General features: G+C 37.6%; 2 long non-coding RNA genes across 4 annotated transcripts in view; both read left to right on the top strand.

Moving 5' to 3' along the window:
- The first annotated feature begins 1478 nt into the window (after window positions 1-1478).
- Window positions 1479-12017, top strand: LOC307172665. Its single transcript, XR_013823744.1, has 3 exons — window positions 1479-1557; window positions 11547-11669; window positions 11775-12017. It is a non-coding gene; the product is annotated as an uncharacterized lncRNA (long non-coding RNA).
- Window positions 12018-18171: 6154 nt separating this feature from the next.
- The window catches only part of LOC307172667, a 44045-nt gene continuing 37895 nt past the window's right edge, over window positions 18172-24321 (top strand). For all 3 annotated transcript variants that reach the window (XR_013823745.1, XR_013823747.1, XR_013823748.1), the window contains exon 1: window positions 18172-18338. This is a non-coding gene — a long non-coding RNA (uncharacterized lncRNA). The remainder of the gene's footprint in view (window positions 18339-24321) is intronic.

The raw sequence follows: 24321 nt of genomic DNA, 5'->3' as shown, positions 1-24321 counted from the left end.
GACAGCTGTTTTTGAAGAATGCTAGTTGCTTGTTTTGCAGTGATGTCTAATTCGTCCACTGACGGTCTAGTTGGGAGGCACTGGTGGAGACTGTGATTGGCTGATGTCAAGAAAGATCCTTTTTTCATACTTCACAGTCTCAAAGAATGAACTGAGGATGTGTTGAAGGGTTCTGATAAGTGCTTCATCTGTTTTAAATGCCTTTTTTGTCTGCAGGGTTGAGAACAGAACGAGAGAAAAAGAGAGAGAGATATGGATAAAAATATGCAGAGCAGAGTGAATGGACAGAGATGCACAGGGAATGCGGGAGGAAGAGGAGGGTCTGGTTTAGTTTCGTTCAATGAGAAAAGTAGTGATCTGAAGCTGATTTTCAGTCTGAATGTCATAAAAGTGTATATGATTTGAAAACAATATGATTTGTATCAGGTGTTCATTGTTTTTTTTTTTTTGTTTTTTTTTTTTGAATTGGGAAAGATTCAATTACAGCTTAAAGGAATAGTTCACTTAAAAATGAAAATTCTGTCATCATTTACTCACCCTCAATTGTTTCAAACCTGTATGAATTTCTTTCTTCTGCTGAACTCAAAAGAAGATATTTTGAACTGTCATTTTTAAGTGAACTATTCCTTTAAGAAGAGAAGATATATATTCTGTCTCTTGACATGTTTAGAAAAGTGTACAAAAATATTAGGTAACACTTTCAATAGTCTACTTTAGACATTTCTACTAACTAACTTTGCAGCTACATGTCAACTACCAGTCATTTGAGCATTAATAATATAGTCTTCTTAATATCTGCGAACACTTTATTTCGATGGTCCTCCAACAGACTTTTCAAATATATCTCAACTTATTTTACTAACCCTAACTTAAGTCTACTAATACTCTAATAAGAGTGTTGACATGTAGTTTCAATTTAATGATAGTTAGTTGACATGTAGTTGCAAAGTTATTATAGTTAGAATATATATATATAGGCCTATATATATATATAGTTAATAATAATAAAATTAAAGTTCAAGTTAAAACTTCTAGCCATAGCCATTGGATATTCCGCATGTAGACAAGAACATGCAAGAGAGTTTAGTAAGTTTGAGGTCTTGAGGATTTTGTCATTTAGCAGGATTGGTCTGTTAATGAAGTTTTTATTTTATTTTGTGTGTTTATTAACCATGATCACCCTTTACATTATGAAACAGGAAAATAAAGTGTTAAGTGCCCCTATTATGGATTTTTGAAAATGACCTTTCATGTAGGCTAGTGTGTAACATAGATCTAAGTGAATGAAAACATCCTGCAAAGTTTTAAATCTGAAAGTGTACCATATAAAGTTATTGTCTTTCAAAAGTAAGAGTCGACTCTGAGTCAATGAGTCATAAGCCGTTTTTCAAACGAGTCATAAGCCGTATCGTTGTCAAGAGGAAACATTAGCATATTGCCCACCCACTTATTGCGCGCGCAGACACCAGGGATAACTTCAGCCTCAAACAAACAGCTGATTCCTGTGGATACTGGACAGCATCATGTTGAGAAGACGCTGTGCTCTACAATGTGAAGGTAAAGCCAGTTTTTTTCACTGCTCAAGGACGAGCATGTGAAGAATCAGTGGTTAAAATTCATCTTTACCACGATACCACAGCAGTATAATCCTAAACTTTTGCTGTGTTCCCTTTATTTTACTGACGACTGCTTCTCAAATCTCGGAGTTCAATGTAGGATTCTCAAACCGCTTGCTCTTGAAAGATGGTGTTCAAAATACTTAGTTTTGAGTTTTATATTGTGTTGGTCTCCTGCTAACTGTTTAACTCACATTATTACATGTCTTAACTGAAATACTTCTGCTAATCAGTTGTGGGCCACTATTACCTAAAACTGTGTCTATTAATGCAGATTGTCTGTCATTCTCACTACTTGAGGAAAGATTAAGCATGGAGCAATTTTTTTTTACCAACGTTTATGTTACATCAGTCATTCACGCTAGAGCTGGCTAATGTATGCACTGTTATTGATAGTTTCCACATGTTTACCGCAATAAATTAGAAAAAAGTACATGTAAAATAATCAGTTTGTTGATGGACATGCACTTGTTAATGCTGATAGTGAGGAATTACAGTTGCAACATCTCATAATGTACCTCAAACTGAGTAGCGTGTCACTGAGAAACGTCCTGCTCGAGTCGTCCTTGCCATGGAGGTTCAGGTTGAATGACTAGATCTTCCAATGTTTCATCATCGGACTCGCGGTCGATTGATATGGTAAAATCAACGTCATTGTTTGTTACTGTGTTTAGTTTACAGTGTAGGAAGCCTCGGGACAAGCAGAGCTGACGTTTTTATGGCAATGGACGTTTTTGTTTTCGACACGCGATGTACAAAGTAGACCAATCACAACAGACTGTGATCACTGGCCTGATCAAGTGAGGTGTTATTTAATGGCACAAACACACTGTCCACCTCACCTCTCCTCTGTTGAAGTGATGGAGGTATAGGACAGTGGAACTGGGAAGCTATGTGTTGGAGGGGGGTGGGGGGCCTATAGGACGAAGGTCAAAGGGTGCAAAGGGTTTAGTAGGGGGTAGAAGGTAAAATACAATTAAAACCAAGCAGGGAGTCAAGGGGAGTGACCTAGGTGAGAGTACTGTGTGTGTGTGACACATAATGAAAGGTTGAACCCTCCGTCGCAGAGATGGCATACCAAATCAACTCACCCTGGGAGAGAGAAGCCACAGCGAGAGAGGGAGGAAGAGAGAGAAGGAGGGAGGGGGAGCCAGAGAGCGTGGTTGCCACGGGGCTGAGTGACAGAAATTAATAATTAGTGACAATGATTGACAGCGCACTCTCCATCTGCGGCCCGCCGCTGCCTCCGAGCGCTTGCCTCCGCCGGCGACCGCGGGCACAATGAGCTCCAGCGGGATTCTGAGAGACGCTGATGATTGACAACTGCCTCCTGGAGAGATGGGGACAGCCAGTGTGTAGGGGTGACGTGGAGAGGGGAGCGAGAACGAGGAGGAGGAGGAGGAGAAGGAGGAGGAGGGTAGGTTTGGGAGGCTTGTGGTGATGTGTTTGGTCAGGATGGGAAACGAGAAAGCTTACCTCAGTGCCAGCCTGACTCGACCCACCTCCTACCGGTCCACAACAAGACGCAGCCGTTATGCAAAGCAGTTGCGCTTTCTCCGGGGAGGGGGCTAAGAGCGAGAGAAGAAAGAAGTGAAGAAAACAGAAATAGAAGAGTTTGTGTGAAGGAAGGGTCAGTGAAAATTAGCCAGCTGTCTGATGCTGCGTCCCCTCTTTTGACTGATTTGTCTCTCAGAGCTCTCCTCATTCGGTCTCATTATTGGCTATTATTGTGCAATTATTTAGCCTTCATCTTATCGCTAATCTCAGTAATTGTACAAAGCGAGAAAGATTTAAACAAGCTTGCCTTGCATATTTACAGATATTAATATTGTTTCATATTCATGTGAATAGGATGTCGCTCAGATGTAATTTTCTTTCTTTCTTTCTTTCTTTCTTTCTTTCTTTCTTTCTTTCTTTCTTTCTTTCTTTCTTATGCATGCCATTAGCTGGCCTTCAGAGACGGCCACAAACTATTCCCATATTCTGTGTTCATGTTGTTTCATGCATTATACCTTTTAAGACCAGTGTTGGGGAAGTTACTCTAAAAAAGTAATTAATAACTAGCTACTAATTACATATTTAACAGTGTAATTAGATTGCTGTACTAATTACTCTCTCTAAAAAGCGTTGCATTACTTCTTACTAATTACTTTCTAAATCAACATTGACCAGTTGAACTATACAAGGACATGAAACTGTTTTTTTTTTTATTATTCTAATTAAGTAATTTAAAAATTACATAAATTATTCCTGAATTGACCAAGTATTGAAAGGGAGAAGGTTACATTAAAAACCTACATTTTAATATTAGACATTACATTTTAATGTTAAATCCACTATTGTGTTATATTTAATTATTCTATAGTCTATACAGCATAATGCAATTACATCAGAAGTAACTAATTAAATTACAGAAAATGTAAAAGCAATCCCTTACTTTTTTCAAGGGAATAGTAATTAAATTACAGTAAATAATCACTTAGTAATGCATTTCACCCAACTCTGTTTAAGAGAAGTTTGTTTTTATTAAAATCATCAATTTACATTGAGCAAATGTCATTGTCACATTGATGTGATTGCATTTGCATACAAATAAAACAGTGAAAAAAAAAAGAAATAAATAATACTATATAGGCCTATATAAAAATAAAATTATATTTTATTTAAATTCTTACATTTAATTTTTTTTAGTAAGATTTTTAACATTTTACTTTATTTTAATATTCAAAGTTTTTCATTGATCTTTATTTTTTTTTCAATAAATTATTTTATAATTAAATGACAAAACTCTTCCTTATGATGAATCTATATATTAATATTTTGTGAATTCTGTCAGATTTAACTTTTCTTCCCCAGCATTTAGCATTTCTTTAGTGGCTAATCACAAGCAGTGTACATAGAACAAATGTCAATTAATTAAGTATTTCAGTTATGTCTAATAATAGCAGTTTTGTTTTTCTTTGTGGTGCTCCTAAATTTTTTTTTAAAGATAATTTTGAACAAATATAGAACATTTTGTCACGCAATAAGTCAAAAAAAAAAAGAAAAAAAGTTATATATATATATATATATATATATATATATATATATATATATATATATATATATAATATACTGTATATATATATATATATATATATATATATATATATATATATATATATATATATATATGGATGAACGTCTTTAGAATCAAATTTGAGAACTGGAAGTATTGTGTAACTAGTATTAAAAATAGCAGAAAAATAGAAAAAAAGTCTTGTTTTCTATTTTCAACATGTTCACAATTTGATTAGGTCACCATTCGGAATAATTGTGAAAATAATGTTCTGCGATTGTGAGTAGCGGAATGTCAGTTTGAGTGGAGCACTATCTGTTCTGACATCACCATGCAGCAGTTCATATATGCACATCAATTCAGATAAAAGAAAAACAGCCAGACGAACTCTGACCTGTTGCACCTGGCGGGGGCGTACAGGTATCCATGGTGTGTTCTGCAGAGGTCCGGCGTGTGGAGAGAATAGCCCAGTGGAATTTATCCAGTGCCATGCGTGCTTTAGCCTGCTTTGACATGGGCTGCTCTAATACATTCCAGCACAACTCCAGCCTAGAAAGAGGTCTCTAAGGCTTACACACACACACACACACACACACACACACACACACACACACACACACACACACACACACACACACACACACACACACACACACACACACACACACAAACACAAACACAAACACACACACAAACACACACACTTGACCTCAGGGGAAGAAAACCGGATTGCAAAGCAGAGATAGTCCTGCTGGGAAATGATTCATATCAGTGAACATTATTGATTTTTCCAAAACGGGCAATTTTCCCCCCCTCTGCCTTTGTTGTGTCTCTTTCTATCTTCCTCTCTCTCTCTTCCACAGCAGGTTACACATCTGTTGTATTCTGCTGTCAGATGTAGAGAACACCTGTCCATTCTATGATTATCTCCATTTTTCCCTTTTTTCTATAAAGAAATACAATGGCGAAAAATGGACTGAAATGTTTACACTTTTGTACTATTTTAACACTTCACCAGATCATATTTCTTAAGGGGCATTCACACCAAGAACGATAACTATAACGTTAACTATATTAGCGTCCAGACCAGCACACGATATCGTTCTGTTTATTTTAGGCACGTGCTGCAGTTTTAAACGCTCAAGCTCTATCAAGCAGGCTGGATTCTGATTGGCTGTCATTGTTTTAACGTTCATCAGCTGGGAAAAAAATCGTTCTGAAATTGATTCCAACGATATCGTTTCTCTGTGCCGTTATCGTTATAGTTGGTTTGTGGACTACAACGATTTTTATTGTCATTGTTATAGTTATCATTCTTGGTGTGAACGGGCCTTTAGGCATGAAAATATTATTTTATCAGTAGAAACTGGGAAATCATTGACTTTTAATACCTCTGTTCCAAAACCCAGTGAGCTACTTTGCTGTCTACATATGGCAGCTGCCTTCTAGCATCCAAACTATCATGGAATCTCATATGGAAAACCTTGCACGCCACCAAACAGCACTCTGCATGAGAGACTTCACTCAGTTAATTTCAATAGAGTTTGGTGAAACCATTTTGCTAAGCTATTTGTGTTTAAGCATAAAAATGCATAGCATACACAAATGTTTGGCAAGGTTTGGCTCAGGCTCACTTTGTCTGCCATATTAGTGTAGATGATGATGAGTTGTGATCCTCCTTAGTAACATTAAACTCTGCTCAGCTGTCAGATTGGCCCTGGGAGAGCTCAATCAGAAGTGACTGCTGCTGTGTTCTGTAATGGACTGAAATGGTTCAGGGTGAGAAGACCTGAGGTGTGCTGAGAGTCCCTGAGACCCGTCTGTCTCGTGTAGATGAGGGTGTTCACCCATTCCCCATCTCTAGAGGTGAAACACTTTACATGTTACATGTTATTATTACTATAATAACATGTAACATGTAAAGTGTTTCATGTTATTATAGTAATAATAACCAAATTAAGCATAATTACATGCAACTAACCCTAAACCCAACCCTAACCCAATAATAAGTACTTGTAGTTAATTAATATTACTCAGAAAGGGTTAGTTCACCCAAAAATGAAAATTAATTTACTCACCCTCAGGTTGTTCCAAACCAAACCTATGAGTTCCTTTCTACTGCTGAACACAAAAGAATATATTTTGAAGAATATGGGTAACCAAACAGTTGATGGACCCTATTAACTTCCATAGTGAAAAAAAAAATACTATGGGGTCCATCAACTGTTTGGTTACTGATATTCTTTAAAATATCTTCTTTTGTGGTCAGCAGAAGAAAGACATTCATTCAGGTTTTAAACAGCTTAAGATGAGTAAATGATGACAGACTTTTCATTTTTTGGGTGAACTATCCCTTTAAATGTATAATTACACCGTAACAAGGAGACCTTAAAATAAAGTGTAACCTTCTGTTTATTATAAGCGTGCAGTTATGCCGTCTGCTGCTTTAAATGCACAAGCTTTTTAAACTTTAATTGGCTGTCATTTTTTTTATCGTTCATCAGCTGGAAAAAATAGTTTTGAGAATGATTCCAGGGATATTGTTCTTCTGTGTTGTTGTAGTTTAGTGTGGACTTCCCAATTATCATAGAATTAGAATGATTATTAAAACGTTATTAGTTATCGTTAGAGTTATTGTCTTTGTGTGTGACTGTGAACAGGCCTTTGCTCTGATCAATTTACTTTAAGACAGTTAGATCTATCTATCTATCTATCTATCTATCTATCTATCTATCTATCTGTCTGTCTGTCTGTCTGTCTGTCTGTCTGTCTGTCTGTCTGTCTGTCTGTCTGTCTATCTATCTATCTATCTATCTATCTATCTATCTATCTATCTATCTATCTATCTATCTATCTATCTATCTATCTATCTATCTATCTATCTATCTATCTGTCTGTCTGTCTGTCTGTCTGTCTGTCTGTCTGTCTGTCTGTCTGTCTGTCTGTCTGTCTGTCTGTCTGTCTGTCTGTCTGTCTGTCTGTCTGTCGATCTATCAAATATTTTTCTGATCTATCTATCAATCGATCCATCGATCCATATATCCATCTATCATCTATCCATCTATCCATCTATCTGTCTATCTATCAAATATTTTTCTGATCTATCTATCTATCAAACTGTCTGTCCGTCCCGACTTCATATAATTCCTTAGCATTAGTTCTTTCAAACAGGAACTGTTACCATGTAGTTGTATGTGTTTTGTTTACAACAAAAGCAGTTTCTGCCTCTGCTCGCTTCTTCTCCTTCTACAACTGAGTCATGTAGCCTAACTTTCAAGTGAATCTTCTCTTATTTGCATTTTCGCTTTTTCTATCTTTTCGTCCCTCTCTCCCCTGGACATCGTCACCCCTCACCTCTAGAGAAACACACACACACTTACATAGAGTCCGGTGCACATGTGAGCTGACAGCTGGCTTCCGCAGGGCCCAGCAGGTGCGGTGACAAGGCCCCAGAGGCCCCTGACTCACAGAGCCTGTGTGTGTGTGTGTGTGAGAGAGAGTTTGCTTGACTGATAGATAAAAGCCTGGACATATTAGTTGTGATTTTTATCTACAATGCTTTTGTCCTTTAAACAAAGTTATTTATTTTCGTGCAGTTTTTCCCCTTAATTTGCAGTTTATCTCAGTGACACGTGCGTTAGACCCGGGGAGAAATGCGCATAGAGGAAAAAAGTTTACCCCATTGTTCTCTTTGTATTTCCAACTCTCTTGTGTACGTTTTATGCGCTCCTAAATGTAGAATTAACCCTTTTTCCTAACACATGGGAGTTGACACATTATAAATAGATTAATTCGTATATCTATGGAAAGTAGAAAGTAGATGCTTAATTATCTTGATCTTTGCTTTGACGCTCCATTTCTCTCTCTCTCTCTCTCTCTCTCGCTCCGTAACATGGCTGATATTGGTCAGCGTGGGATGTCTGCACAGTATGAAGTTGAAAGGCACCGCGCACACACACACCTGGCTCACCGGCTGCCTCTTTGGTCTGCGTCACCTTTTGTCAGGCTCATGTTAATTAAGCCCCGTCAACGACAAACACACGCACACACATGCACCCTCACCGGGGTGCCTTTTAATGAGCCAGCCATTTGATAGTTATAGACACCAAACCAATGTGCTTGTTTTATGTCTTGATGTGTCTGTGTGTGTGCTTTCTGAAGAAGAAGACGAAGGTGAAAAAGAGGAGGAGGTTTTGGGGAAGATCAGCTGATGAGGGATTGTTTAAGGTAAATAGGGAATATGTCATCTTTCTTTCACTCTCTCTATGTCTCTCGTTCTCTCTCACACTTCTCCTTGTTTTGCGTCCAAGTGAGCCGTGACTCTCGCTTTTCAGCGAGATGAAAGAAACCCGGCACGGGGCTTCCAACAAAAGTGCCGGCAATCACAAACAAACCTTCAAATGAAGAACATCAAAGGCGCTGCCCCAATTGTTAGCCTCTCGTGTCCGGGGAAAATTGGCTCATTAAGGCCAAAAAATGACATTGTTTACATTAACCGAGGCCCCTGATTAGATGCAACCATGTTTGTTATGTTGTGTTGTCCGCCTTCACTGTTGCCGCTACCAACAGGCCACTTCAGCCCGCCGCCCGCACAATCGTTCCTTTGAAGGCTTTCTCTTCGCTGATAAAGAGAGAAAGAATGGGACAACAAAAAAAGAAAGCAAAGGAGAAAAGGATAAACACGGTCACAATTGCAAACGCATACAGAAGGACATGATAGGTCCATTCTCTCTGTTTCTTTATTCCAGCATCAGTTTTCTCTCTTTAGGATTAATTAGCTTGCCCGTGGAAAGAGTGGCGATTTGAGAGGACAGTTCAGGCTGTGATGGATCTGTTTGTGTGGTAATTGCACTGATAAAGAGTGGGGTGTTTTTGGAAGGAGAGAAAGAAAAGGACCAAAGTGGGGTGTTGGGGGGTGGGGGGTTGGACAGATGGGGGGGGGGGGGGGGTACTGTTGTGCCGATGGCCTAGGCTCATCTTGTAAATGAAAATGACCTATTTTGCAAAAAGCCTCTAGACGCATTCACAAGCTGAAATGGTGTCTAATAACTGTACGGTGGGGGTTTGACAAGTTTGTGCTGTCATGAGAGATGTGGTATTGGAATCTTTTTATTAGTTGCATGTATTGATGAAAAGTTTGAAAAAGAATTAAAGAATTACTTAAAGCGATAGTTCACCCAAAATGAAAATCGTCAACATTTACTCAAGTCGTTACAAACTCGTGTGACTTACTTTCTTCCAAAGGCCCTGTTTACACCTAAGATGTGTTGAGGTTGATCGGATCACAAGTGGACGACACTAAATACAGGTGTAAACGGGGTCTAAAACATTTTGAGCTTGTCCACTTTCGACCACTTCCAGAGGCAGTCGAAAACAAATTAGAACGGATTGCTTAGTAGTGTAAACGTTCATGTGGTAGAATGTGTTCGAAAAGCCACAAAAGACCGCCTACTCTCCACCTACTAAATTAATGCGTAAACATTATGGGAAGTGGGGATTTAAACTTTGTCGGCTGAAGACCCAAGTTTGGTTTGAAGATGAAAAACGTACCAAGCACAATGTTCTCTCACCATTCCTGATTTTTAACACGCACACGCCACATTAAGCGTGGTCTTGCGGCTATCAGAGCAGAAATGAAAGCTGGTGCTTTCTGTATATTTTCCGTCGTCTCCGGTCACGTTTCATTTCGTCCAATAGATCGAAAGATTTTAAATTCCACCCATAAAGAAATCAGGACATAAGTAGTTGAAAGTGGACAAAAGAGATGGATTAAAATACCAGGTGTAAACAAGGATGTGTCTGCCTCGTCTACTTGTGATCCGATCGACAAAAACGCATCTAAATACCAGGTGTAAACAGGGCCACAGATATTCAAGCTGCTCTTTTCTATGCAATGAAAACAAATTGGCACATATTCAAACTGTTCATTGATGTCAAATGTGGCATGACGCTTCTTCATGTGCCAAATTTGAATAAAGAACTTTCTACACTTCCTTTATTACAAATATGTGTCTTCTTCATACCTGTCAACCCTCCCGTTTTTACCGGGATTCTCCCGTATTTTACCTTGCTATCCCGTAATCATCCCGTTTAAATATTTTCCCGTATTTTTAATCTTTCTATATAAAAAAAAAAAAAAAAAAAAAAAAAATCCCACTGGGCGCAAACCAGTTAATTTTCAAATCCCAATGTTGACAGGTATCATGGTCTTCTTATGCAGTATAAGTCTGAAAAAATATTCTCAAAATTTCTGCAACACTTTACAATAATGGTTAAATAATGTTTTTTTTTAAAACATCTTTTAACAATTTTCATCATAACAAGAATTTTTTTACAGCATTATTAATCTAGGTTCATATTAGATCAATTATTTTTTTTAATACATACATTTATGAATTATATAATTTTAATTATTTGTGTTATATATTAGGTATATACATATAAAGAATTTATTTAGAATATATAATTCAGTTTGTTAATTGTAACAAATATGTTAATTATATTCATATATATAAAATTATATTCATATAATTTCCGACCCGTGGAACTTCTTGCTGTGAGGCAACAGCGCGACGTGAGCCATAATATACACAATATACAAAAATTAACAAATGATTTAATGTTAGCTATTACATTAACTAATGTTAACAAATAGAACCTAATTGTAATGTTTTATCCAAGTATCACTCGTAACTGCAGTTTATTCTATATGGTATTGTAATGTGAAGCATTTATGAAGCTTACTGTCCTGTCGCTGAGCAGGGGCTGGGACAGGGCTGTGTCTGTGTTTAAGAGAGAGAGAAAAGGGTGAAGAAGAACTGTTCTGCTAACCACACTGTAACCTCCTAACCCTTCCCTCCCTTCCTCTCCAGGCTCCCTCACCTCTGCGTTCTCAGGGAGAGTGACCTAACCTGAAAATAATTACAACTACTGAACTGTCACTGCACCCTTCACCTCATCTCCAGTCCTTATCGCCAAAAACACGCACCCCACAGGTCAGGTCACCACATTAGATCACCCATACACACTCACACACCACCCCTGCTTCACAAAAGTGCCTGACTTCCATTAACATATTTTCACTTTTTCCTGTTTTTCAGTCCACTCTCTTTCTCTCTCTATTCCCGCTCCCCTCCTCAGCGGGGGCCCCAAAACTGTCGTAATTGCCTTTTAAAATAGTTTAGCATCTCCCTCAGAGAGCAGAAAAGTTTCCCCACTATGGCACTGGAGGAAGAGTGAGTTGTTTTGCGGCGCTGCCGTGGAAACAGAGACGAGATGAATTGAAATGATCTTGACTTCTGACCAGCTTCGTCTCCTGGGGGGGAAACAGCACAGGATAGAAGAGCGCACTATGACTTCTCTTCACTGTTTAAGGACTTGTTTTGAAAAGACAAATAGGCTGAGAAAGATGCATTGCCTTTTGGTTTGCCTGTAATTCCAACTCATGAAAGTCTTTTTCTTAGAATATATTTTAAATGCAATTTTGTTTCAAACCTGAATGATTTTGCTTGTTTTTTTATGATTGGGGTTACTTTTTTTCACTGGTGCCCAAAAAGAGGTTTGGAATTAGTCCATCTTTATGCAAACAAAATGACTACCTTTGAGGGATGTTTTTGTGGCATCTGAGTTTTTTCATCCTTTACTAGTAGAAACAGTTGTAAAGGAAAACAAATGCAGATGCAGATTTTTCTTCTTCTTCTTCTTCATTCATTATTCTACAGTCAGTATTTTACAGGCATTATTGTTCAGAGACAAAAAGGTTCAAACTTTTGTACATTGTATAACATTTTAAACATCTAAGTATAACACAGATTCTTTATACTTGGGACAGGACAGGCTACATAAAGGGGAAAAATGATTATGAACCAAGGAATTATACATTTATTTCTAATTCATTTTGTATTTTTTCTATTATTGTTATCATTGATAACACTTTATTTTAATGGTACACTTTATGCCTGGTACACACTGTACGTTTTTGGGCTGTTCCAGAGGACCAATCGTTGCGATTTCTGTGTTCTTGGCTCCTTAAAGTTGGTCCTACGTCGTACAGTGAAATGGGTTCAAATACGGCTGTTGTCACGCTCTTGCGACCAAAGATAGCCTGTGATAATTTTCTGAAAGTGTCAGAAATTCAGCATGATCATCTCACAGTGTGTTTGCTGCTACGACCTACGTCTACTGACTAGCCAATAAAATTGCAACATGGCGTATTGATCAACGCGACATGGAGCTCCATTTGCAAATTGGCATGCCAAATTGGCCTCTATTCCATAGCCATGACCGCGTACATGTTCTCTTCTTTCGTTTCCTCCTCTTTTTTTCAGTGCACATAAAAAACACAATTGCCAAAGTGTGATACATCTTGCTCTATTTGTTTACCACTAGCCCATACTGATGACGTTTTATTCTTCTATTCTAATTTGCATCGTAGCCTACGATTCAATAGGTGTCATCATCGTACAGTTTATGTTGTGCCCAGGTTTATTAGATCTGTGTCTGTAGCAGGCATTAGACATTCTACTAACTATACTTTGCAACTACATGTCATCTAACAGTGGTTAGAGTATTAGTAGACTCTCTGCTTAATATCTGTTAGGAACTTTCTAGTGATTCATTTCATAGTTTTTTGAAAACGAATAAATCACATGTTTTTGACCCATGTTTCAAGATTTACTGACATCTGATTAGTTGTAATGATTTCATAGTATTTGTTTTTAAGGATAATTTGGCAAAATATTATTCCCAAGGCATAGGAAATCTATGGGATGGAGAGGACCAGTGAGCCAGAGAAAAGCATTTACAGACTTATAAAAGCTCCCCAAAGAGTGTTTTATTTATTTAATTGTTTTGCACGGTAGTGTCATGTAGCCCTAGGCATCAAGCATCTTCCACTCCTGGGAAATAAAGGAGAGAGCGTGGTTAGAGGAAGCCCAATTAGGATATTGATAAGAGGCTCAGAATCTGCTCAGAGGAGAGAGCCATATGAATATTTGCATATATACTCCTATTATGAACCACACCTCATAAGCTTATTGATAGAATTTGTATTTACCATAATGCAAACAGTGGAATTTGTTTCTGTGACTTTTACTCAAAATTGCCATGCTAAATTATGGGACAGCCTCCCACCACGCCATACCAACTAGAATTTAAATGCAATTAAAGTTGCATGATAGTAAATGGCTGTCAAATTTACTTATTTTTGTTTTTTTGTTCTTGTCTTAGGGCGGCAGCAACTGCTAAGCCTGTTTCCACCTCAGAGTAAAACCTAAAACAAATAATTACAGTTTAATGTAAGAAATTAAGTCTGACTGTAAGGAATAAAGTTGCATTTATATAAAAAAGGATGCGTTTGTGAGTTACAATTGCCTTTTAATTATTTTTATTCTGAGATGGTAACAAGCTTTCATAGTCACTTCAAAAATTAAAGAGACATTCTTCTTTTGTCAACCCATTAAAGGGTCTGATTCATTTAAAGGCACATGATATGAAATTTCCAATATCACCTGTTTGTACTTTTCCACTTTTACTAAGTTAGCAGAGCAGTGATTGAACAGAGAGAGGAGTGGAGGTGAGAAGAAAAGGCTGCAGTGAGAGTATGTGGACGAAAAAACAGTACAGACAGGCAAGTGTTTTATTGAATCTGTGGTGTCCACAGAATCGGCTAACTCACTTAGAGGGCGTCTCTAAAAGCATTCAGTGTGTGGAGCCCTATGGGCAGTGTCACTCTCAATCTACAAAACAGAGGACCGGAGGGGTTGCTCTTTGAATAAGAAAACTACTTTTACAATACAGACGGATTATTTCATCTCTGACTGGTTCCTCCTGAGACTTCAGCCGCTTATTTCGGGGGAATGAAAAATAGGGCTGTGAATGTGTGTTTGGTCAAATCTGATATCAATATCACTTTAGAGAGATTATTTCCCCATATATGTCTCTCAGAAGCTTTTCACTCTGCTTGGCTCATGAGGATAGAATTTGCTTCTAAATTAAATGCGACGGTCGAGGGCACCACATGGGGTCTGGATTCCAAGGCATATATCTGAAGTTGCTCAAAAAATCTAAACAGGCTAAAAAGTAAAAACGCCACAAACAAATCTGATCTTTCGAAGCAAATCATTAAACTTAATTGCACACTTTAAGATTAAGTTTATTAAGTTAAGATTTTGCAAACTTCAAGGGATGAAAAATGAAAATTCATAATTTACTCACCTTCATGTCATTCCAAGCCTCTATACTTTCTTCTGAGGAACACAAAAAAGTCAATGGGGTCCATTGTTGTTTTTGACCCCATTGACTTTCATTATATGGACAAAAACTTTCCTCAAAACATCTTATATTTGGAATGACATCAGGGTGAGTAAATGGACAAACTTTAATTTTCAGTTGGAATATCTCTTTAAATAACGCCTTCTTTGCACTATATTTACATAATCATCACTTTAGGTCTCTGTTAAGTTTGATTAGCACCTTAGAAAAACAAAGACGGACACTTATCAGATGACGGTTGTAATGCGTTATGCCAGACTTCCCATTGATTATCCCACAGGATCCCCTCAGGGTTTGCTAAATGGTGTCTGTGTATTGCTATTACGGGGGTTACCAATTATTTTCCCCCTGAAATTAAGGGCAATGACCCTAATATGAGGCCACTTAGAGCCTGTAATAAGATGATAATTGAGTTTGATGATAGACCCCCATCCCCTCCCTCACAACTTCACAGCCCTATTCATGCTAACTCTCAGTTCTTAGTAATGGATTACAGTGGCATTACTTACATTTATCATTTCCTGCATGATAGACTGTGTGTAGAATATGATAGCAGGAGGAAAAGATAACACCCAAGATCATCTTATTTCTCTCCGTTTCATTGTTCTGTTTCCTCTTTAGTGCCGTTCCCGAGATCCACTCGAATGAGCTGTAATTGTATATGCACAATTCCCTCAAGACTTTCAAATTAAAAGAAAGTTCCATCCAACCATTCAGCCATTCCTTCTTATTCTTTCCCGGCCTTCTCGCACATAAAACCTGGCCTGGGGACAGCAAGCTTATTTGAACAGAGCCTTACATCTCCCTATCCAGCTTTGTGTTACTAATAAGGAGATGCACATACACTTTCACTGAACTGACTTTCATGCAAGGGTGCCCCTCACTGGATAAGACCGTTGTGAAAGAGAATGTTGTGTTATCAAACCATTATTTAGAGCTATTTGTTTACATGCATTTGGCTGGCACTTAATTTACATTGAATTCAAGGTAGAACTCCATTTACAGCAAATGTGGTTTACAGATGACCTTACTTTTTAGAACTTTCTTTCATCCAAGTAACACAAAAGAAGATGTTTTGAAGAGTGTTCATGCTGCAGTCTTCCATACGATTGGATGGGAACCAAGGGCTGTAAAACTCCAGAAAGGGTTTCAAAAGACATGAGGCTGAAAAAACGATTAATTAATTTTGATTTTTGTGTGAATTATTCCTTTAAGCAACCCAGAGTCAATACTACAGGATAGTGATTACATTTCAATCACAATATGACACCAATCATAAAAGATAATAATCTTCCAAGAATCTATTAAGAATTATATTACTGTTCAAAAGTCTGGGGTTAATTGGTAGGATTATTTAATGTTTCTGAAGTCTCTTATGCTCTCCAAGTCTTCATTTATTACAGTAAAATAGTAATATTGTGAAATATTATTACAATTTAAAATGAGTGCTTTCTGTTTTTATATATTTTCAAATGTAATTTATTGATGGCGAAGCTGAATTTCAATTTTCAGCAGTCATCACTCATCAGTGTCACATGATCCTTCAAAAATCATTCTAATATAAAGATTCTTCTAAATTCTAAATGTCTTTTGAACAGTAGTGTAAATAAAATACTTCTGCTTAAACCAAAAATGTCTTTTTTGGTTTATTTCTTTCCAGTAGGATTTTTCATTGGAAGGGACTTTAAAATACAAAGAACAGGTTGGACATTTCAGTGAATTCTTTAAAAAATATTTTAGGGCTAAACAGTTACATGAATGATTCTTACACTAAAAACAAAAGCTAATTTGAATTAAATACACTCCTGTTGGCCTGTTCTTTGAATTTTGACTATTTTTTTTTTTTTCAGAATTGGCCTTAAAACGGTTTATACAAACTCTAAATCTTGATCACTGTGATTCTTTGCCATGGACCATAAGAAAGTTTTTGATGGTCAGTTTCATGAGCCATTACAAATATTTACATTTCAATCACAATTACTAAACCCCTGGTATAGACTTGGGCAGCTGAATTAGAGTGAACAGAAAAATCTGTGAATCAAATCCCTGAACTTGACATAAGAGGCAATTGTTAGGCGAGACAATACAAATCTGGTCTGCATTGGCTTATCAGGACATATTGCCAGATATAAGCAGAATAAACAGAGCCATAAGACTAGTGAAATCAGTTGTTTTATCAACTATATGTTACTTTATATATTAATACAAAAATGAAGAAGAAGCTAAAATGAATGTGAAATGATGTTTGATGTAAATTTGCCCTATAGTGTGATTTTCATCCTTTGTCATTTGGAAATTATATCTGAATTTCTGGTGCCAATGAGCTTTCCACTGCCATGAAGAAGCCAAAATAAGAGTGGCTTTGAAAATGTGTGGTTAATTAGATCATAATGGCCTCATCAATTAGGAGCAAATCATGGCTTGGCCTTGGCTGGACGTTTTAATGAAAAGTTGAAATGGGTCGCCCCTCAGGGCACCAAGTGTCCAAATCCGCTCTGCCGGTCGTCATTTATCACTGTAGTACGCCACAGACATCTTTACTCGTTAAAACAACTAATTCCACCTGGCCGAAACAGACATGTTTATTAGTCTATACTCTTGCAGTGACTCTTACGTTTTTAACATATCAAGCCACCTTGACGGTTTCCAGAAGCTTCTCTACCCCATGCAACCTTGGAAAAATGCTTGTCAATCCTTGATAAAGTGCTTAAATAAAATCATTATTTGACTGTATTGATGTTTTTTTTGTCCCCATGCAAGGCTCAATAGGTTATTGTGGATTCTGCCAAATGGGTCTGTGAGAAATCATTAGAGTGGGCTGATGTGATTTACGTCCTTGGTAGCGAGGGGCACCCAAATGATCTGCCTCTCAATCGGCATCATCAATCATGCAGAACCAGCGGGCACCTCAGGCAGCCAGAGCTGGCGTTGTGTTGGGTGGGACAGATATGTGTGTGCAGTTGAGGGGTTTGATGACAAATATGAATGTTTGGGTTTGTGGGGCAAGACTGGCAGCATACTTGGCATCGCCCATGTTTGTGTGTGTGAGAGAGAGACTGTGTGTATTGTCTTTGGCAGAGCTCCATCTTGGCTTGATGTTAATGTTTGTGAACTGACTTCCTTAAAAGACATCCTAGCTCCCAATATCAGTGTGTCAATTTCATAAATGCATCAGCAATTAATACCATTTCGTTTTTTTTTTTTGTACACAGGATATCAGCGTTCTACTTTTGTGGAGTTTTACATCCTGCAGCTTCATCAGCATCCTGGCCTCTGCCTATTAAAATGATGGAAGTCAATAGAATAAACAACAAAAGTGCATCAATGAATCAGTGCCAGCAAACAGCAACATTAATCTCTGTAGTCCATCACTGGTTTATAAAGACAAACAGGTAACACTTTACAATAATGTTGTATTTGTTAACATTACTTAATGCAATAGATAACATGAAATAATTAATCTTTTAATGAATTTACAAATATTTATCGACACAAAAACTACTACTTTTTTTCTCCATTTCAAGTTGTATAAATTAACATCAGTTAATTTATTATAAGAAAAAAAAAAGATTAACAGTGAACAATATATTTATAAATTAGAACCTAGATAAATAAATGCTGTAAAAATGTGTTGTGTATGTGTTACCAACATTGACTAGAAAGATAAAGGTCTTCCTGTGAGACTGTAGTTCTGTCTGATTGTAAAAACTGCAATTTGATGTTAGGAAAAGGGAGATACAAATAAAACAAGCACAGGTTGGATGCTTAAATTTTGTCCATTCGTCTCACAACATTATTGTATGGCTGCAGAAGACTTGGAACATAAAGCACAGGTTGTATGGACTATCTTTATAGAGCCTTTTTGTAGCTTGACATCCTGTGCCCCCCATGAACTGCTGTCTTATGGAAAAGATCTGTGAAAATCCACAGAACAAAATAATAGCAGGTTTGGAATGACATTAGGGTGAGTAAATAATGACAGAATTGTTTATCTGAATCAACTTATCTGAACTGTTTCTTTAAGTGGTGTCCTACAGGCCTTGAAGGGATGTTTTTTTTTTTGGAGCTGTCTATGGTGCTGATGTCAGTGGGAACATTTGATGGTGCTGACTGGACAGCTCTGGAAAGCCAAAAATTGCTACATCCACAAATAAATCTTATAGGGCCAAATACCGTATTGTTAGCCAAATGACTGAGCTGGATAGAGCAAGAATAGTGGCCTATAACAAATTCATTATTAAACTGCAGACTTAGGATTACAGGAAACTTATAATGTAGATTAAAATCATGAAGCACATTCATCTTATTGGTACAATCACCAGTGTTAAGAAGACCCGAGAGAACCAACTCTGTAATATAAAGCAGTTTGCATCACGTGACACGTTCAGGATGTCTGTAATTTGATAATATTGAAGCAGTACCAGCTCAGATAAATCTTTGCAATAATGTCAGACGCAATTGTGAAATCCTTGTTCATCTCTCTTTTACACACAGCGTGACAATGGCTCGTGAATTACGTGACCGTGAAAGTGCCGTGAAATCGCTCGAGTGTTGTAATTAATAAAAGCCCTAAAACCTGATAAACTGCAGCTTAATGATTACACGACTAATTATGGAGGGCGGATAAAAGACATCACGGTGCTGCAGAGACCTGATAACCCTTTAAACAAGCCGTCTTTATCCTTGCCGGCGCACTCTCTATATTAACCGCGTGAAATATCACATGAAAAGACAGGAAAGGAGGGGAGTGGTGGAATTAGCTGGGTTGTATAAGCAATTATAGGGGCATGGTATGTAGCTAAGCACACTAATAGGTATGTAGAGGAGGCATTATTCAATTAAAGTGGCGGGATACAGTGCAAAGGAACAGAGATGCGGTGACAGCGCCGGTGTCTTCTCCTTATGAAACAACCTATTTAAGCTAAATCAACTCCCACTTAAGAACAGCTGTAATAAGCACGGAGGAGACGCGCGGTGGCCCGCGGGGCCTCATCCGTCATGCTGTAATACCCAATCAAAATGAGTGATGACACCTTGCACTGTGCCTGCTGCATCCCCTTCTAGCATTACCCTGCTCTTTCTCTGCGCCCAGTTCCTGCTTGAACGCCGTACTTTTTGAACGTGTTCTCAGAAGTCAGTGTCGGGTCCCAAGCGCTAACATGAATCAGCAACTCTGGTATATAAATGCAGCTTTCCGGTAATGCTGAAACCGAAAGTCATCTCTTTTGAGGAATGCTCACTGGTTTATTTCTGTGACTGTATTGTGACCCGTCTACTGTCTAAAGGGAGTATAGATGGCTGTCTGCCAAAAATCACGTTCTGCTGGGCTTCATTTAGCTTTTGAGGAAGAAGTTAATGAGTTACTGTTTCGTTCCGAATGAATCAGTGTTTTGAATGAATCGCTTGAGTGAACAATTCAATGACTTGTGTATGTGTTACGTTCTGAATGAATTAGTGTTTTTGAATGAATCGCTTAAATGAATTATTCAGTGAATCACTGATCGGTCTGGGCAACGCTGCTTCAAGATAAACACACCTAGTCACTTGTTTAGTTTCTGAATAAATCAGTGTTTTGAACAAATCGTTTAAGTTAATTATTTAATGACTCATTTGTAAAATGTCACTTGTTTCCTTTCTAATTGAATCAGTATTTTTGAATGAATTGCTTGAATTAATGTTTCAGTCAATCTTGTTTAGCTTCTGAACGAATCATGTTTCGGAACTAATCGCTTGAGTGAACAATTCAACGACTCACTCATAAAGACAGTCACTGGTCGTCACTTACTGGCGTAACAATGTAACCAGTAGAAAGAGTCACTGAACAATCCCCACCACTTAGACACAGACTGACAGCCTGTTTGGAACATGCAAGAACTTATGCATAAATGAACTTAATTTTAATAATGAAAAAGCACAGCAAAAACAAAATTTCTGATTAACTCAGAAAAGCAGCGGATATGAAATGCAGCTCATCTGGAGTGTTCGAAGAAGATTCAAAGAACTGTTTTACTTCTCTAATTTTCTTGTTTGTTTTTGCCTCCCCCCCTGCCTCCCACTCTCTCTTTCTCCTTCCTTCTTTCTTTCTTTCTTTCTTGCTCCTCATCAGTGCGTTGTGCTCAGTAATGACTCCCACTGTGGCAGCGGTGCCCCTTTAAGGCTGGGCCCCCCTCCCCATGCATTATTCATCAAAATCAAATGAGGGAACAACAGGAGCAAGAGACATGGTGCATGCCACTTCCTCCTCAACTCCCCAAGGTGCCCCCAGCCTGCTGGCCCATCTCTCCCCCTCTCTCCACCCTGGCCTAGGGGTTTTGGGGACCAACTTGGCACCCCTTTCATGGTTAATTCTATGGACAAGACTTTTCTCTACCAACCCGGCCCTCTTCCACCTCTCTTTCACATCTGTTGCACACCTCAAAGGTGCACTTTTCCTCATTAAAAAGTTTTACAGATGAGAAATGAATAGCAGCCTACTTTTTAAAACAGCTGTTTTAAAATCATGTCCACATGAGCTGAAGACTCCAGACATATCAGCAAGCTTTTTTTTATTTTACATGGGGCGCTTCAAGGCGGCGGCCATTTTGAATCACATGATTTGTTGAATTCTACTTGAATTATGTCAGTATAAATCCCCTGTTATTGGACACTTTTGCTTGCGGAATATATTAATTCTGGCTGACTTCTGTATCGGTTAACACTCAGATTAAATGCTTGCCTTTAACCAATGTTTACAGATATGCTTGTCTTTACGTATGATGTACTTTGAGTTCCTAAGGTCCATATGTGATTATGGACATTGCGATTTGGGGCTAAGCCATGTCTTCTTTTTTTATTTTTATGTTTGGCCTCAAGTATAGGGGCGACTCGATAAAGTGAGCACATATTTACATCTTTATCTTTGTCAGCTCATGCTTTTGCCTTAAGGATTACATTAAAAGTGTGTTGAAAGTGTTGTCAGTGACGTCACAGCTTTCACACACAAAACAATTTGTAGAACTTAGAAGATCCGTTCTAATATTTGCATGAACACGGGAGGGGGTTGATAGACTATCCTGGTGCTGTTGCACAATGCCGGTACATTGATTACTTCAGAGAGAGAGAGAAAGAAGGAGGGAGGCATGATTTGATGAGTGTAGTTCTTGTATCCCCTGCTGTTAAAGGCTGGTATGAGAGCTGAACATTACCACCTGGGGCAACCTGAGTTCTCCTCCTAATACAATCAATTCAATCTGCTGCTTTAATCTAAACTCACCTACACCTTTAATAACTTTAGCTGTGTTCAGACTTTTTTCAAGGCAATGCTCTTTACACGTAGCAGTCTAACATCTTGTGTGTTACTGACATCTTGCATATGGATATTCAGTCTCTGAAGAAATGGTGAGTACTGCTAACCTGTGAAAGTTGGCACCACAATTCCAGGATGTTTCTGGGTGGTTGTTTGAGTGTTGTTAGGCCATAGTTGCTGGGGTGTTCTGGGAGGTTGTTATGACGTTTCTAACGTAGGCCCTTGCTAGGCTGTTCTGAATGTTGTTAGGCTGTTTCTAAGTGGTTGCTTGGGCAGTCTCAGTGGTTGTTGGGAAATTGCTTGGGTGTTCTTATTTTTTTTAATAAAGTTTTTATTATTTAACTCATCTTTTAAATTATATTTAGTTAATGATAGTTTTCACTCTATCATTGCTCATTATTATTATTAATATTTATTTATTTTTTATTTTATTTATTTTTCATGTTTACAGGGTTTATTAGTTTTTATTTTAGTTTTAATATTTTAGGAGCGCCAAATTTAATGTGTTAACTGTATCAAATAGATTTTAAATGTTTAAAAGCATTGAATTTCTCAACAGTCTAATGGAAACATATGTATTTTTTATGTTTTTGAAAGAAGTCTCTTATGCTCACCAAGGCTGCATTTATTTATTATTAATAATAATAATAATAATAAAAAAGAAAAACGGTAAAAACAGTAATATTGCGAAATATTATTACAAATTCAAATTTTATATTAAAGTTTTAAATTTTAATATTTTTTAAAATATCATTTATTCTTGTGATGGCAAAGCTGAATTTTCAGCATCATTACTCCAGTCTTCAGTGTCTCATGATCCTTCAGAAGTCTGATTTGGAGTTAAGGTAACATTTCTTCTTCTTGTTATCAATGTTAAAAACAGATTTCCTTTTAAAAACAAATATTTGATAAATAGAAAGTTCAATGAATAGCATTTATTTGCATTTATTAAATATATTTATTACATTTATTAAAGCAATTATTAAGTAGAAATCTTTTATAACATTATACATGTCTTAACTGTCACGTTTGATCAATTTGATGCATCTTCGATTAATAAAAGTATTAGTTTCTCTCTCTTTCACAAATGTTTAAATGGTATCATTGTTTCCACAAAAATGTTAAGCAGCAAAAACTGTTTTCAACATTGATAATAATAAATGTTTCTTTAGCAGCATATTGGAATGATTTCTGAAGGATCGTGTGACACTGAAGACTGGAGTAATGATGCTGAAAATTCAGCTTTGTTTTCACAGGAATACTTTTTTTTTTTTATTAAAAGAGAAAACAATTATTTTAAATTGTAATAATAATACTGTTTTACTGTATTTTTGTATCATTAGTGCAGCCTCGGTGAGCATAAGAGACATCAAAAAATGGTAATGTTTCCAAACAGCTACTGTATAACTGATAGGTTGCTCTGCCTCTACAAGCCATATAAAGTTAAAGTATAAGTTGGTAGAGGATGAGTTATGTGCTGAATTTGAATACTTAAATAAGCGATTCATTCAGATCTCTAAGCCTGAGTATGAGCAGTAGTAAGGATGCTTGTCCACTAATTTTTTCCCCAACTATATTCTAGGTAGGCTACTGAATTCAAGACAAGCCAAACTGTCACAGTTTCTCAAGGCTCCTCACCTGAGTTAGATGTTCTGGGTCACGCACTGAGTTAAGCGTCCTCGCAGATACAGCTCTGTATATGCGGCCCCATAGGCAGGGTGTGGGCTATAAGTGGAGCAGAATTGGGTTAAGATGATGACAGTGGCTTAGACTGAGTGATGTGATGGGTCTGTCAGCAGGCTAATCTGACTCTAATGGGTCTGACCTGTACAGGACCCATCTGGCCCCCAGGACCCCTCTGATTGGCTCTATTTATTATGGGCTAGAGGGACGGGGACGGTTTGCATAGTCATTCCACTTTCAGGTCCAATTCCTGGAGTCCTGATGAGCTCTGCCCCCCTCCGCCTCCTTGTTTCTCCTTCGCTCTTCTCTCCTCCACACCTTTCTCATCATCTTTTGTTTCTTCCTAATGGTTCAATTAAAGAGGTTAATTTCGAGACGGCCCTCCTCAAATCAGCTCTCATCACCTT

This window comes from Squalius cephalus (assembly GCF_949319135.1).
Source record: "Squalius cephalus genome assembly, chromosome: 15".
Classification (NCBI taxonomy): domain Eukaryota; kingdom Metazoa; phylum Chordata; class Actinopteri; order Cypriniformes; family Leuciscidae; genus Squalius; species Squalius cephalus.
This window is presented reverse-complemented; position numbering and strand designations above follow the sequence as displayed.